This window comes from Impatiens glandulifera, chromosome 8 (assembly GCF_907164915.1).
Source record: "Impatiens glandulifera chromosome 8, dImpGla2.1, whole genome shotgun sequence".
Classification (NCBI taxonomy): domain Eukaryota; kingdom Viridiplantae; phylum Streptophyta; class Magnoliopsida; order Ericales; family Balsaminaceae; genus Impatiens; species Impatiens glandulifera.
Genome location: NC_061869.1, coordinates 14,249,681 through 14,260,962, shown reverse-complemented (window position 1 = coordinate 14,260,962; position 11,282 = coordinate 14,249,681).

Sequence of the window (11,282 nt, the reverse complement as noted above, 5' to 3'; positions counted from 1 at the left end):
CGCCATGTAAAATAGAATGAAGAGAGGCGTTATTGAGTGAAGCTTCATTCACTTCACTCAGTTTATATGCCTTTAAGAAATTTCATGGAAAATCTCTAACACATTAATGTAAGACCTTTAAGCGTTCGGGTAAAATCATTTATTCCTTCATGTATACCTTACTGGAGAATTAAAAATGCTGAAACAAGCGCGCTAACCAGTGAAATTTTCAGCGCTTCAAGCGCTACCTAGTGAAGCTTTTTTCATTTCTATTTACTGCGCTAATAGGAGTAGTGAAACAAACGCGCTAACTAGTGAACATTGCTTCACTATGTAATTTCAGCTTATCAAGCGCTACCTAGTGAAACTTTCTCCATTTATGTTTAGAAGCGCTACCTAGTGAAGCTTTCTTCATTTCTATTTACTGCGCTTACAAGAGTAGTGAAACAAGCGCTATTTGGTGATGCTTGCTTCATTTATAATTTACACCCTTAATAGTAGGAGTGAAACAAGCGATACCTAGTGATACTTTCTTCATTTCTATTTACTACGCTAATACGAGTTAATTTAAGTGAAGCTAAATTCACTAAATGAAGTAATAAAAACAAAATTTTCCCGCTACAATCCCACTATTCCTTTCTCTCTCAGCGTTCATCTTTAAACTTTGAATCCCTAGTACTATTCTTCTACGCTATGAAGATTTCTTGTGAAAATATCACAAAGCGACGATAACAAGATTTCTTTAAACTTTGGATATCTGTTTACCTTTGGATGGAGGAGGAACTGTATCATGATAGTGTCGTCTACAAAAATGTGTTGCTTTGTCTACTACAGAAATTGAATATATTGTCATTACTGAATGTTGTAAGGAAATGAAATGAATGAAGAAGTTATTAAAGGAAATGGATATAGCACAAGAGATGTTTGTGGTGTTTAATAACTCACAGAGTGTTATACATGTTATAACGGATACAAGAGCAATGATAATAATAATAGTAAAAGACAGAATGAAAACGACACCCGATTTAACGTGGTATCCAGCAAAATTGCTGACTAATCCACGGGCAGAGCCACTAAAAAATATTTCACTATAATCGTTAACACGGATTACAGATACTCAGAATAGTTCAAGAGAAAACTAACACCTAAGCCCCTTTATTTATAGGGCCAGGTCAATTACATTTTCCTTTTTACTTTCTATGTGAGACAAATACCCAAAAAGAATATTCTAGGCAAAAAAGCCCAACAAAATCTCCACCTTGACTTGAATATTTTCCCAGATAGCCAGATGCACCAGATGTACTTTAAATACCAGATGTGCCAGATGCATTACACTGAATGCCCAGATAAACAAAACAAATGCATTACACTGAATGCCCAGATAAACAAAATAGATGCATTACACTGAATGCCCAGATAAACAAAACAGATGCATTACACTGAATGCTCAGATAAACAAAACAGATGCATTACACTGAATGCCCAGATGTGACCTGCTCTGCCTCAAGCCTTGCCCCTTCAAGGGCAATCAACAGCTTCTAACATTGAGCAAGTTCAAACAGTGTTGAAACTTGCTCTACGGAACCGGCTTGGTAAACATATCAGCTGGATTGTCTACAGTCCCCACTTTGTTTACCTTGATCCTCTTCTCACTTCTCGGAAAATGGTACCTCACATCAATGTGTTTTGTTCTTTCATGGTGAACTTGATCCTTGGTTAAGCATATTGCACTCAAACTGTCGCAGTACACTGAAGCCTGATCGTGGTGTAGACCCAAGTCACTAACCAATCCTTTCAACCAGATTCCCTCCTTAGCAGCTTCTGTCAAGGCCATATATTATGCCTCTGTAGTAGACAAGGTTATTGTCGGCTACAGAGTAGCCTTCCAACTCAGAACAGAACCACCAAGCGTGAATACATAACCGGTCATCGATCTTCTACTGTCTACATCTCCAGCATAGTCAGAATCTGAGTAACCAGATACTAGACACTGACTATCACCACCATAACTGAGACCAATATCAGATGTACCCCTGAGGTAGCGAAAAATCCTCTTCACTACTTGCTAGTGTTTCTTACCAGGGTCTCCCATGAACCTACTGACAACACTAACAGCATGTGCAAGATCCGGTCTAGTGCAGACCATAACATACATCAAGCTTCCCACTGCACTAGCATAAGGAACATGTGACATGTATTCCTTTTCCTGAGATGATTTAGGTGAAAATGCTACAGACAAATGTGCATTTGAAGCACTAGGAGTATCAATGGGCTTAGCAGTAGCCATTCCAAACCTTGATAGAACTTTCTGAATATACCCCTTCTGTGACAAGAATAACTTCTTATGACTTCTATCTCTGTAGATCTCCATTCCCAGAATTTTCTTAGCAGCACCTAAATCCTTCATTTCGAATTCTATACTGAGTAGTCCCTTCAACTTTTGAATGTCAGACTTCTTCTCAGCAACTAGCAACATATCATCTACATACAATACCAAATAGATGAAGGAACCATCTTTGAGCTTGTTGTAGTAGACACAATTGTCATACGGACTCCTTGAATAACCAATCTTAAACATGTAGCTATCGAACCGCTTATACCACTGCCTCGGGGACTGTTTCAGTCCATATAAGGACTTCTTCAACTTGCAAATATATTCCTCTTTTCCAGGTTCCTGAAAACCATCTGGCTGAGTCATTTATATCTCATCTTCCAACTCTCCATGTAAGAAAGTTGTCTTCACGTCTAGCTGTTTGAGTTCTAGGTCCTGATGTGCAACTATAGCAAGTAGCACCCTGATGGAAGTATGTCTGACTACTGGTGAGAATATCTCATTATAGTCCACTCCCTCTTTCTGACTAAACCCTCTAGCAACTAACCTGGCTTTATACTTGACCCCCTCAGCTGGTGACAACCCTTCTTTCTTCTTGAACAACCATTTACAAGTGACAACCTTTCTCCCTGGTGGTATTCTAGCTAATTCCTAAGTCTGATTCTTTTGAAGTGACGCCATCTCATATCCCATGGAAGCAAGCCATTGGACAGACTTAGTGCCCGTAGCAGCTTCCTTGTAGGTGGATGGCTCATGAGAATCCACTTCATCTGCAACCTGTAAAGCATAGGCAACCATGTCCTTATAGCCATACATTGAAGGAGGTACACCAAAATTAGCTCTTCTAGGGCGATTAAGAGCTAGATTTTGATGTTCTACAGATGATGATGGAGCAACTGGAAAATCTACCGCTGAAAGTGGTTGAGAAAAACTCTCATCTGCTTCACAACTAGCCTCAGTCATTTCCTGCTCCACCTGTTTCTCGACACCACAATCTACCGGAATGGTGAACTTCACAGTTGGGTTAAGCATGGAATTTTCATCAAAGACAACATTCCTACTCAGAATAACCCTCCTTTCAGAAGGGGACCAGATCCTATATCCTTTCACACCATTCCTCTGCTCATATGTTGAAAACCATTCCCTCCTAGGACAAATATGGTAAGATGCTCCAGAATTCAGAACCCACACATCAGTGTAATGTGTGTGACCATCAGCAACGAAGGCCATATCCTCTTCGGAATTTGTACCATCTTCAGCAACTGCAACAGTACATGGTGCCTTCTCATGTTGACTTTGTCTCTTCTTTGGACATTCATTCTTCCAATGTCCCTTTTCCTTACAGTAATTGCACACATCTGTTGGTTTCGAACCCCTACTGACTGGTTTCTTGGGGAACTTCTTTTTCCCCGGTTTACCATATCCCTGATGGTTATTTGCAATTAGCCCAACAACCTGACTATCCGAAATAGTGCCACTACAGTTATGTCGCAATTCTCTACTGTGAAGGGCAGATCTAACTTCTTCTAAAGCCAATGAATCTTTACCACTAATGAAAGACTCCCTAAAGTTTTCATATGATATTGGTAAAGAAACTAACAGAATCAAGACAGCATCCTCATCATCTATCTTAATATCAATATTACGCAGATCTAATAATATTACATTTAATTGATCTAGATGGTCTCTAAGAGGTGTACCTTCTTGCATACGCAGACTGAACAGACGTTTCTTCAAAAGCAACTTGTTGGTTAAGCTCTTCTTCATGTATAAAGTCTCCAGCTTAGACCACAAACTAGTAGCGGTTTCCTCCTCAGCCACCTCAGTAATGATATCGTCTGCCAAAGTCAAGAGCAATGTTGAGTGTGCCTTTTCTTCTAAAGACTTCATATCAGCAGGTGGTGGGACAGGTGCAGGCTTCATCAAGGGAGCCCATAGGCCGTGTTGTTTCAACAATGCCCGAACCTTGATCTGCCACAGACTGAAACTATTCCTCCCAGTAAACTTGTCGGCTTTCAAACTTTTACATCCAACCATCGTTCTTGCCTGAGAAGATCTGAACAACCCTACTCTGATACTAGTTTGTTATAACGGATGCAAGAGCAATGATAATAATAATAGTATAAAACAGAATGAAAACGACACCCGATTTAACGTGGTATCCAGCAAAATTGCTGACTAATCCACGGGTAGAGCCACTGAAAAATATTTCACTATAATCGTTAACACGGATTACAGATACTCAGAATAGTTCAAGAGAAAACTAACACCCAAGCCTCTTTATTTATAGGGCCAGGTCAATTACATTTTCCTTTTTACTTCTTATGTGGGACAAATACCCAAAAAGAATATTCTAGGCAAAAAAACCTAACAATACATGTGAGCAAGAATGAAAGTTTATATTAACCTTTAAAACACATCTAAAGAAGGAACCATTGGATCCGTGAAGTGTTAAAAAAAAGGAGTTATACTTGGAGAAAGTGCATACATATGAGAACGAGTCAAATATGAGGACACAAAGGGTTTGTCAAGGGGCAAACATGAGATATGTTGTTCCAAAGTAGGAATGGTACTAGCAGGGACGTCATGATGATGGATGTTTATAACAACATTCTCCCATGGATAGGATTGAGAGAATTGTTGAGGTGTTTATTGCCATTGCGATCGAGTTTTAACTTTCAAGTAAGTAACGTGTCAGGGTTTTCTATTATGAAAATGAGTTAGGGGTATAAATACGGTTTTGGTATTTTTCTCTTAATGGATAGTAAGGTGGAGAGGGTGAATAGATCTAGGGCTTTTCTGGTTCTTTCTTGTTCATTGACTGATCTAGAGCGAGGTTAGGGAAGCTTTTGATTGTGTGTATCTCAATCATTCCTAGGGTAATCACTTCTTTCATTTGAAAAATAGGGTATGTAAGTTTCTACTATTGACATTTATTTGATTAGTGAAACTTATCTCTTCAGTGAACGTAAGTCGATTTTGATCGAACCACGTATATTGTGTTGTTATTGTTTTGTTTTATTTCAGTATTAGTAAATCTGTTGTTCGTCATAGACGATTTCGGAACTGATTTATCACAAGTTTTATTTCTAAGAAGATATGTGGTTTTTCTGGTGCAAAATTCAACCGTTTAGTAGGAGGCTCTCAAACTTGGTATGTAAAGGTTTGTTTCATGAAATACAATATCCAAATCATATATTTTATATGGCTTTTATATCAATGTCTTTATCCAAGAAATAAGGATCTATGAGCTCTTGTATCAACTTGTCCTATTGAAGTAAAGTATTTGAAGCAAAATACAAACAACCAATGTTATTATGAACTAAGTAATATGATATTTAGTTGATAGTTTTCCAACATGAAATGAATGTTGACAATTAGTTTATGAGATAGGTGGCTTGCATAGTTGAAAATGGCCAATTTATTTTTGTCAATTGGCTTGAATTTTTTGATAGAGTATTCGTGTGAATCAAGTATAGACTATAGACTGACATAATTTAATTTTTTGTATATATCTAGTAAAATATTTGCTTAGTGACAAATTTAGTTGAAATTATAGGAGTTATAATACAATTTTTGTCTTCAATAGCATAGTAGGTAAGGTAATGGTATTAAAGAAAAATAATACTATTTGGAATGACATAAATAGGACAAGGAATTGAAATTTTTGAGTAAGAAACATTGAACATGAACAAGTTTGCCTAATTTCTTTTGGATTGGTCCTAAATCATAAATAACATATATTTTTACTAAAATATCCATTTATCAAATTCAAATTAAATCAAATTTTGTCTAGAATATTTTAAGTTTATTATAAGTTTTCAAAGGAACTTAAATGGGTCAACTTTACTTTTGTATTTGCCTTCTCTTTAGTTAGGAACAAATTAAAGAATTCAAAAGTTTCCTCATTTGTTGGTCTTTTTTAATATCATTCCTTTTATCCAAAAGAATTTAAAAGTTTTCTCATTTTATTGGGATCTATTTCTTTTATCCAATTTTCTAATATATACATCTTTTCATTCTCATTTTCAATCTATTCACCTTTTCTTTAAATTAAAAACAATCATTTTTTTAAATATAATATATATTATTACTATTAAACATATTAAATTATATAATAAAAATAAAATAAATATAACTTAAATATTAAACATTAATATAAAATATATTAAATAAACATTAAAATAAAATATATTAACTAAATTATTACAATTTTTTTTTTAAAACAACATAAGCATAATGGTTTAAACATATAAGATGAAAATATTACAAAAACACTAACTCGTTACATTACTAGTTTAACAAAAAAAACATAAATAAAAATGTTAATCAATCAACAATTATAACATAAAATTCAATGTTAGCGTCGAATATCCTAAACATTATCGATTAGATTACTAACTGTCTTCAAGAGACATCACCCATCGAGCTCCCAATAATCGAAGTCACAACAACTAACAACCGAAAACAAGAAATAAACAAGTGTAATCTTCTTCTTCATCTGCCTCCCAATGAAGAATCCTCAAAACTATTTTATCAACATAGCTGTAGTATGTCTTATTCCAACTTTTACTATATAAGAGGGGCCAAACAAATGCACTCAAGCCCACAAAAAAACCCAATATCATACTTATGCATAGGTATAGACTGATAGGGGAAATCGGGGATGGAGTATTACTACAGTTTCTATGAAGGACAGGTCCACATAATTGTGGGTTTCCCAAGAAAGAAGTTTCTGTGAATGTTGCGAATTGTCTTCCCCAAGAGATCATTCCTGTAAGTTTGTTGTATGACAGGTTTAGGAATGAAAGCTGAGTAAGATTCACAAGCTGTAATGGTACATTCCCATTGAGTTTGTTGTATGATAGATCAAGTGAACGAAGCTGTGTCAAATTTCCTATTGATGATGGTATCGGACCAGTCAGGGTGTTATATGAGATAAGTTGAGAACATAGAGAGAATTCAGAGCTCCAATAGTTGTAGGTAATGACCCGTGAAGCTTTTCATTGATCGATAAGTCCAGAATTTGTAGAGTTGGAATGTTAAGAATCTGTTCTGGAAATATCCCATTCAAGTTACAAGAACTTAGAGGCAGAACCCTTAAATTCCTGAAATTTGCAAAGAAATCTGGAACAGGAGATGACAGGTTATTCTGATCCAGCCTGATAATGGATAGGAACTTTAGATTCATTAGAGAAGGATCAATCGGTCCGGAGAGGTAACAAGGAGGAAATGGCCTGCCCCCACTCAATCCCCATGGCTGATATATTCACACCATCAAGATTGAGTTCTGTAAGAGCAGTCAGATTCCTAACTAGCACCATCAAATTGGGATCATCCAGATTTAATGAGGGTACTTGTTCAAATAAGTAATGGGAAGAAAGATCGAGAACAACCAACCTTGTCAATCGCGATAATTCGATTGGTATTTGACCAGCAAACCCGGAATATGACAAATTTAGATATTCCAGAGTGGTTAGATCACCAATCCTATATGGAATAGCCGAATAGCTAAAGAAGTTGTAAGCTAAATTTAAGTTTTGCAAGAAATTGAGATTGAACAGGCTACTATACTCGTTGAATCCGTCAGTCAGCCTTTCATTACTTAGATCAAGAACTATGACATGACCAGATCGATCACAAACAACACCTTCCCATCGGCAACAATCTTTGGTTGGAGTCCAAGTCATCAGTTTGCTGGACTCTGTTCTGATAAATGAAAGCTCTGTTTTCAGCTTCAATAGTAATGTTTCCTGGTCTTTGAGACATTTGCTGTACGTAGTTGTTGGCCAATTGCTGCAGAGAATGCAGAGTATGATCAGCCAGGGAAGAAATGAAGTTCTCATTTTAGCAAAATTCCTGCCAAAATGAAGTGAGTTCGTATTATTTGTCATGAGAATTTATTAAACTTGTCTTGTCTTGGTCGGCCTGTCAACACTCAACAATTTTAACATTGATTCATTCAAATTTCTGGGTTAACTGTATTTGTCTTGCCGGCATAGCACCAGTGCGAGTTAATGGTATAATCAACGGTACGACACAAGTGCATTTTCTGATTATCGCCAAGCAAAGTCACCACTGTCACACTTAAAGACGTATCTTATAGTCTACCAACGTAACCCAGTGGTAATAGTCGGTTTAAGTGACAAAAAAGTGACATGCTAAATTTTAGCCCAGTGGTAGTAGTCGGTTTAAGTAAAAAAAAAAAAAAAAAAAAGTGACAGACTTAATTTTAATTAAAAACGTTTTGAGTTTAAATATGATAGGTGGACAATATTTGCTAGTTTTATTTAATTAAAAAAAAAATATAACTTCTTTAATTATTTTAAAATAGAAAATGACTCATAATATAATATATATAATATGCTATTTTACCTATTATATTTTGAATAGTATAAACTTAATTATTTTTTTAAAGTTGATTAGACAAATCTTAATATATATATATTTTTTAAATAATTATTTTCTTGAAATTGACAGAATTTTTTTAACTATTATTTCTCTACAAGTTACAATATAATAACACAATGAATATAGACTCTTAAGTTTATCACAATCTAAACATAGAATAATTCATTGTATTTATTGACTTATATATTTATCTAAGCGGATGAAAAAATATGAGGAAGTTTAAAATATAAAATAATTCATTGTATATATTTTGTTTTATAATATAAATTTTCAAGTTTCTATCAACATTTTTTTACATTATTCAGTTTTATTTTATAGATATCAAAAGTGGTGTGTCATAATCTTTATCATTATAGCTTCAAGTCCAACATTAAGGAGTCTATTGAAGAAGCTCATGAACAATTACTCAAATTTTGCTCCAATTTACTCATCAAGAAAATAAAGTATAATTTGAATATCTTATTTATAATTGATTGAAGATTTCAACATTCAAATTTATACTTTGAATTTTTATTTATTGTTTCTATTAATATGTAATTACTTGAATTATTTCAATTTAATTCAAAACTCCATTTATTATTCTTCAATTCTATTTTTCGATACATGCATTCTTTATCTTAGTCGGGATAATAGCCATCAAATGTCTTATTGTAATTTCAATATTAAATATTTATAAATTTGAGATACGGATTGAGAGGATAATGATTAATGAATGAGGCAATAATTTACCTAAGAAATTTACCATTGGGATTCAATGTTGGGGTGATATTCCGATCACTTTAGCCAATTTATGCGAGCTATTTGCTTTATAATCTAGAATTTCCTCAAGCTAGTTTCAAAATCAATCGTCAAGCCCTTTGTTATGTAAAATATTTATCGGGAGCATTCAATTTTTATTTTAGGTGATGGATATTCGATTAGTTTCTGGAACGACACTTGATGTGATCGATGTTAAATATTTGGTGAATGATTTCCCCGAGCTTGCTTCTACTTTAATTTGTAGAGATACATCGATAAAAGATATGTTTGATATTCGGTCTAGTGATTTTGCTAACCGTATCAGATATAGAAGAAGATTGAACAAAGATAAAACATATCTCAATATAGACTATTGTTCATGTTTAAAAATAAGGGGTTAAACCCGTTTTCTCATGATTCTATGCGGTGACATGATCTGAATAACTTCTATGTGGAACATTGTTACACGGTGTTCAATAAAGACCTCCCGATTGATCTTGTTAGGAAAAATTATGAGAGTTTAAGATGCTTACCAAAATCTCATTTTTTGGTTGAAGTGTTATAATGTCGGAATTATCACTAATGATAGATGTATGCGAAATGACATGATTATTGTGATTCGTTGTCGTGTGTGTTTTAAGAAGATGAAAACGACTTTTCGTCTTCTTTTACATTGTCGCTCTAACAAGTATATAGAGTTTTTTTGGAATTTGACCGGAATTCAATGAGTTATGTCGGAGACCATCGGTGGCTATTAGAAGTAGAGTCGTCAATTTGGGTTAGGCCTGTTGGGTTGGCCCGCCCTGCCAAACAATTTGGACATATTGGGTTGAAATATTAGTAACCCATTTGGAAGTGAGCCTACATGGGCCAGCCCGCTTGGGTCGCGGGTAGGGCTTGGGTTGGCCCGCGGGTTGGCAAAAAAAATCTAATCTAATTTATAGCTTTATAGGCATATGCCGCATAGCCCTAGTTTTTTTCTCTCCCAGGCAACACTACAAAAGTCAATACTCAATACTTCGCTCATCGGCCTTCGGCTACTTATTTATTCTGCATTTCTTCTCTTCGTTCTCACCTAGAAGGGTTCATGGATTCAAACTTAATTCCAGACAGCAACAGTCAATACTCAATACTTCGCCCAATGGCCGTCGGCTACTTATTTGTTCTTCCTTTCTTCTCTTCGTTCTCTCCTTTAAGGGTTCGTGGATTCAAACTTGGTTCTAGTTCTAGAAGTTTCACACTGAAAGTCTGAAACTTAATATTTTGTTAAATAACATATTCATTTTCGAAATGGACTCCTCTCAATATCAAGGTATTAATTTGGATGTTGATGAATTTGAAAGTGTTAAGCATGATGAAGGGTCATCTAAAAAGTCTAGGGAATATTTTGATATTTGGATGTATTTTAAAAAAATGAAGGATATTGATAATATAGAAAAGCTGAATGTAATGGATGCAAAAACAAATATAAATGCGGGGTAAATATTATAGGACTTCTACATTGTGGCGTAATGTTAAAACTAGCAACAAATTGAAGTTTCACGATGTAGGACACATGATTCTTGATCAAGATGGAAAGATGAAGTCTAAGAAAATAGACTAAATGATTTTAGGTGAGCTACTGATTTGTGCAATCATTAGACATGATTTACTATTTGTATTTGTTGAGTATTCTAGTATTAGAGCCTAGATGAAGCATGTAAATCATGATTGTACTTTTAATTTTAGAAATACTGTTGTTTCTGATATTAACTGATTCTAAGGGAGAAAGAGAAACTTAAGCATGTTTTCACTACCATTAAAAACAGAGTTTGTTTAACTT